The sequence below is a fragment of the Nematolebias whitei genome, chromosome 20 (genome assembly GCF_014905685.2).
Source record: "Nematolebias whitei isolate Nwh7 chromosome 20, NemWhi1, whole genome shotgun sequence".
NCBI lineage: Eukaryota > Metazoa > Chordata > Actinopteri > Cyprinodontiformes > Rivulidae > Nematolebias > Nematolebias whitei.
This window is the reverse complement of record NC_056517.1, coordinates 40,388,328-40,394,396: the sequence shown is the minus strand read 5'-3', so window position 1 is coordinate 40,394,396 and position 6,069 is coordinate 40,388,328. Positions and strand designations below refer to the sequence as shown.

The 6,069-nt window shown below is 41.6% G+C and overlaps 1 protein-coding gene across 1 annotated transcript in view; it reads right to left on the bottom strand.

The window, feature by feature from the left end:
• The window catches only part of LOC119426469 (receptor-type tyrosine-protein phosphatase mu), a gene marked incomplete at its 5' end in the record, with an annotated part of 67,319 nt that overhangs the window by 29,650 nt on the left and 31,600 nt on the right, over positions 1–6,069 (bottom strand).

Below are 6,069 nucleotides of genomic sequence, written 5' to 3'. Positions count from 1 at the left end.
GTGTGTGTGTGTGTGTGTGCGTGCTTGTGTGTGTGTTTGTGTGCGTGTGGCTTTTAGGATTTTGCTGCTGAATCTTTGAGGAATCAGCAGAAAAACAATCCAAACTTCAATTTGTCAGAGCGTGCTGCGTTCACTTCCCAGCTGAGATGTTGGAATTATCAGCTTCCTCGTGTGATATAATTTTACCTGCACACGCCTGAACAGAATTTAAAACAATGTTCTAAACGTCTCCATCCATGAGCCCAAGTCAGAAGCTGGAGTCAGAACTACGGTTTGAGACTGAACACGTTTCTTTATGTGATCTCTGATTGGATCTGGACCACGTGGTTGGTTTTGACCTGACCCGTTCTCATGTTCCTGTTCTTGTGTCTGGATTTGAACTCATGTTCTTAGTGTCCTGGGTCTGACTTAGTTCAGTTTTGGGTTTCTTCTGATTCCTATGGCAAATTTTTCCTTCCTGTGTGTCACGTCCTGATGGGGTCATGTGACCTAAGCTTCTTCTTCTCTTCCTATGAAATCCTGCTGCTCAACGATCAGGTAGATGATCCAACAAGGTGGACTCAGGTTCTCTTGACGGACAACCAGTTTGTTGTTGACATTCAAAACCAGCTGCTCACATGCTCAAGAAGGACCATCAGCCTAACAATGGATCATTAGCACCTGATGGCTGTTTACTACTCACAGGGGGTTGAGTGAACTTGATGTATTTATCCACAGAGTTGATGTGGTCAGTAAAATGTTGGACTTCCTGAGATTTAATTTGAACACAGGTGTCGTCAACATACCTGAACCAATGACTTGGTGGTGTCCCTGATCAAGGCTCTCTGTTCTAACTCTTTCATGTTGTCCTCCATTCTTTGTGGGTTTTTTCTGTTTCTTCCGTTTTTGTTGTTTTGTTTTTCTGTTTCCGTTTTTTTCACTGCAGCTCAAATGTGATGTTTAAAAGCTGAACAACTTGTCCGCCTCGCTGCTCTGTAGTCGCTCTGTCTGACCTTTTCAGCAAACGCCACCCGGACTGATTGAAACAGATTTACAACACGACTCTTGCAGACACGCACACACACACACACACACACACACACACAAACACACACACACACACACACACACATCTGCTCACTGTAATAAAAATCTGTAAATGTCCACATCTCGTAAATCTGCTTGTCCATCAGTGAAGATTCTCTGAGAAGTTACAATCCATCCAACATTCATTCAATTTCTTTATAAAGCACCAAATCACAACAAAGTTGTCTCAGGGACTTTACAGGAACATTCACATAAAAGCCAGTTAGTAAAGTTCTCTATCTGAGGAATCCAGCAGACAAGTTGAATCTTGGCTTCGTTGCAGTCTCCCATCCTGAGCAAGCACAGTGGCAACAGTGGTGAGAAAAACTCCCTTTAACAGGAAGAAACCTCCAGCAGAACCAGGCTCAGGACAAGCGGTCATCTGCTTTGACCGGCTGGTTGAGAGGACAGGAAGGAGAGACAGACAAACATAGAATGGTAGGTCCAGGTATAGGTCCAGGTCCAGGTATAGGTCCGGGTGTACCTGAAAGACAAAAACATTTTAAGGATAGAAAAAATAATTACAAATACAAAACAGGTTGAGCAAAGTAAGTAAAGACAGTAGCAGAATGAAAAGTGTGGCCAGTTTGTCCTCCAGCAGTCTAAGCCTATAGCAGCATAATAAACCAACCCTAACTATAGGATTTATCAAACAGGAAAGTCTTAATCCCAGTTTTAAAACTGGATAATGTGTCAGCCTCACGGACAGAAACTGGAAGTTGGGTCCACAAGAGAGGAGCCTGAGAACTGAAAGATTTTCCTCCCATTCTGTTTTTGGAAACTCTAGGAACCACAAATAAACCTGCAGCCTGAAAGCAAAGTGTTTTGTTAGGAAAAATATGGAACAACAATATTTACAGATGCTACAGATGCTCTGCAAGAACGCCATAATAATATTAACTCGCTGCAGAACAAAAAGCCTGAGGCTTTTTACATGGTCACTGGTGACTTTAGGTAAATCTGAAGGATTCCCTTCCAAGATTTTATCAGCATATGGCCATTCCTACATGAGGAAACAACACGCTGGACCATGTTTACAACAATGTACGAGATGCATACAAAGTTGCACCCCACCCCACCTAGGACTTTCTGACCATATCTCCATCTTTCTGGCCCCTGCTTACCTCCCAACAAAGGAAATTCCAAGCATGGGTAAAGAATAGTGACTCCATACTGAAAGACTGTTTTACATGCACAGACTGGCAGCTCTTCAGAGAAGCTGCTGAAAATGAGGGCAAGCTAGACCTGGAGGAATACACATCCTCAGTCCTGGGGTACATTAGCAAATGTGCTGATGATGTCCTCACCATCAGATATGTTAAGAGCTATCCAAACAGGAAGCCTTGGCTGAATGCAGAGGTGCACACCCTGCTGGAAGCCAAGAACACTGCCTTCAGGTCTGGAGACTCACATGAGTTGAGAAGGAGAAGGAAAGAGCTGGTTGCTGGTATTAAGAGAGCCAAGGCCATATATGTACAGAGGATCCAGATCACTAACTGCTTTGAAAGACTCACATCAGAACAACCATCAACATTAACAAGGACCCTCATCAGTATGCATACCATGAGAATTGATCAACAAAAAACACCATCTTTTTTGTGGTCCACACTGCTCTCACCCACCTGGAGCAGAAGAAATTCTACATCCATATGTTCTTTGTGGACTTCACATCTGTCTTCAACACCATGATCACCCAAACCCTGATGGACAAACTACTCACACTAGGACTAAGCCCCTCCATTTGCAACTGGGTCCTGGACTTCTTAACAAACAGACCACAATCAGTGAGGATCCACAACTTCTCCTCCTCCACCATAACCCTCAGTACTGGTTCTCCTCAGGGCTGTGTGCTGAGCCCTCTCCTGTTTACTCTGCTCACGTATGATTGTGCACCTACCCATCCAGGCTGTCACATTGTAAAGTTTGCAGATGATACAGCGGTGGTGGGATGCATCACAAACAGGAAGTGGAACATCTGGAGAACTGGTGCTGGATGAACCTTCACATCAATGTGAAGAAGATGAAGGAGATGATTGTGGACATCAGATGGAACAAATCCCCCATGGTGGAAGTGGTCTCCAGCTACAAGTACTTGGGTGTGCACCTGAACAACAACCTCAGCTGGAGCAACAACACCACCAGTCTGATCAAGAAAGCTCATCTGAGACTCTACTTCCTCAGGCGGCTGAGGCGAGCTGGTCTGGGAAGATCAGTCCTCACCTCCTTCTACAGGTGTGCAGTGGAAAGTAGGGCTGGGGGATATATCGAATATACTCGATGTATTGAGATTTTTCCAATTTACGATGGTTAAAATGGTTCTATCGCAACCATCGAGTATTATTACACTTAAAAATACATGTAACATATTTTCTGCCATACATGTTGTATCAGTCCAAATATGTCTAAAAATGTGGAAAAATCTGTATATACTGTATGTCGCTTCCCCGTATACATCGTATCTATTACTTGTCACAGAGGACAACCCGGAAATTTTCCTTCATTCAAGCTTTATTTTTACAGGTTAATCCCACTTCGCCTCGAGGACTCATTTACAAGAGAGACCTGATTTAAAGAACACAGTTGAAGAACAGATGACAATAGACAATCATATAAAAACATAAAATGTAAAATAAATGTAAGAAATGAAATAAACTTAAACAGCTCCATTATAAAGTGATGTAAAAAACTAAAAACAGGAACATGTCTGCATTGGTTCTCGCCATGAACTTAACAAATGTTTAAAGCCACTTAGAGAGCTTCAAAAAAGATTTGAAGCTCTCTAAGTGGCTTTAAACATTTCAAAAATAGTTTTGCTGCCTCGGTGCTCAGTGAATGCGCAGAGGGATTAAAAAAAAAAAGGAAGGAGTGCTGCTCGTTTCTTCGAAATTTAACAAGAAAAGCACCTAAAACAATTATTTGTTTGCTTGAAATTATAGCAAAGATGTGTCTCAGTTGAACTTTTACTTAATAAATGCACTTTGATAGTCAAACTAGCTGCATTTCGCCAGGGCGGTGCAGCTGGTTCAACTTGCTCCAAGCAGCGAGCAGAACAAAGGTGGGGGAGCTGATTGTGTCGTTGATCGCTGGTGAAGGTTCTCAGTTATCCAGACATGGTAAAGTCAAAAAAGTTCAAGACAAAAACATTAAAGTTTAAAGTATAATAAATAAAGTCCAGTTGTTATTGTCTTGAACTTTTTTGAATTTGTCATTATAGCCACTTTTACCTACAGTATTACATGATACAACATGCCTTACTGCTACTACTACTCTGCTGCCATCAAGTGGCTGAAAATGGTACTGTTCAATTTCTTTTTCTAGTCAAACATGGTGTGTAAATCTGGGAAAAAATCCATAAATACGTTGCTTCAGCCTATAAGTCGCAGGGCATGTAAATTATGCAAAAAACCGTGACTTATAAGCCAAAAAATACAGTAGTTATTTTTCTCCCGTCTGCTCCTCCAACCACAGCCCCTCCTTCTCCCCTCACCCATGCACACTTCCTGCTCCTGATTCTCCAGGTGGGGGGGAGTTTAACACAAGTAAGCATGGGAGACATCAAGAGCAGCTTAGCAGCAGAACAAAAAGAAAAACAATGACTGTTATTTGGAGATGGTTTGGATTTAAACTGTCAAATGATGAGCAGAAAAATGTTTTCTATAGACGATGCTGAAAACAAGTCCAGACCACAGGTCACAACTACAAATCTTTTTCACCATTAAAACAGGGCTGTAAGTAAAGATGTGAGCTGCAGCTCGACTGCGTTTTCAGCCTCCTTTCCTGAAACAAACCATGATATAAAACTCATGTAGCCGTGCTGGGCCTTATGAGAGGAACAGTGAGAGGTGAGACATTAATAAATCATCAGCTTATCATATCGATAAAGACACGGTCCCAGTCTCAACTGTGGACCAAGACAGCTAAAGTTATCTGTCTTGTTAGCTGTTAGGACGTGTCTTTATCAATATGATAAACTGATGATTTATTAATGTCTCACTGTAAGACCTGAAACTCTGTGTAGTTCTTTTTCTGCCCGTCCGGCTTCACGCAGCCTCACGTGTAGTTTCACACACACTAACAAACATCGTGAAGGCGGCGCAGCTGGAGAGAATTATTATTTAAGATATGTAAATAGTTTATCTTTTAAACATTTATTATGTAAAGTTACAGCTGTTTGTTAATAAATGTGCCTGTGGGACAACTGGGTCAAAGCTTTGACTCAGAAATATATTTTTATTATTAATTTATGGAAAGAAAAAAATCATTCATTCAACCTTTATTTCTGCACGTTAGTCCCATTGAGCCTCGAGGACTCGTTTACAGCAGAGACCTGATTTAACAAAGAATGATGACAACAGTGGACAATCATAAAAGAAAACATAGAAACTGAAAAGATAAATGGAAGAAAATGATTTTAAAAACGAAACAAAAGCAACTACATTATAGAGTGATGTAAAAAACTAAAAACAGGAACATCTGCAGGAACTGAACAGATGTTTGAAGCCACTTAGAGAGGTCAAAGGTCGAGAGCTTCAGGTCTTTTTACAAGATATTCCAGGAAACAGGAGCAGAGCAGGAGAAGGTCCTTTTGTCTAGTTCAGTCCTCACTGAGGGAACACTGCAGGTAATGATGTCCTGAGAGCGCACGCTGTAGCTGAAGAGCTGAGCTTCTACACGGTCGAAGCAGATGGTCCTCTTGTCCTGATCCTGGTTCTGCTAAAGGTTTCTTCCTCATGAGGGAGTTTTTCTTTCCACTGTCGCCTTCATGCTTGTTCAAGATGAGAGTTCAGTGATGGAGTTCAACTCAAAGCTGCTCCTCAGATAAATAATGTTCAATTATTATTTTATATATGAATGTTTCTGTTCAGTCCCTGAGATGACTTCTGTTGTGACTAAGAAATAAACTGAACTGAATTGAAATTGGACCAGTTTAACTTCCTGTCTGTCAGGAAGAGGAGCTGAGCTTCTACCAGCTGGACCAGTTTAACTTCCTGTCTGTCAGGAAGA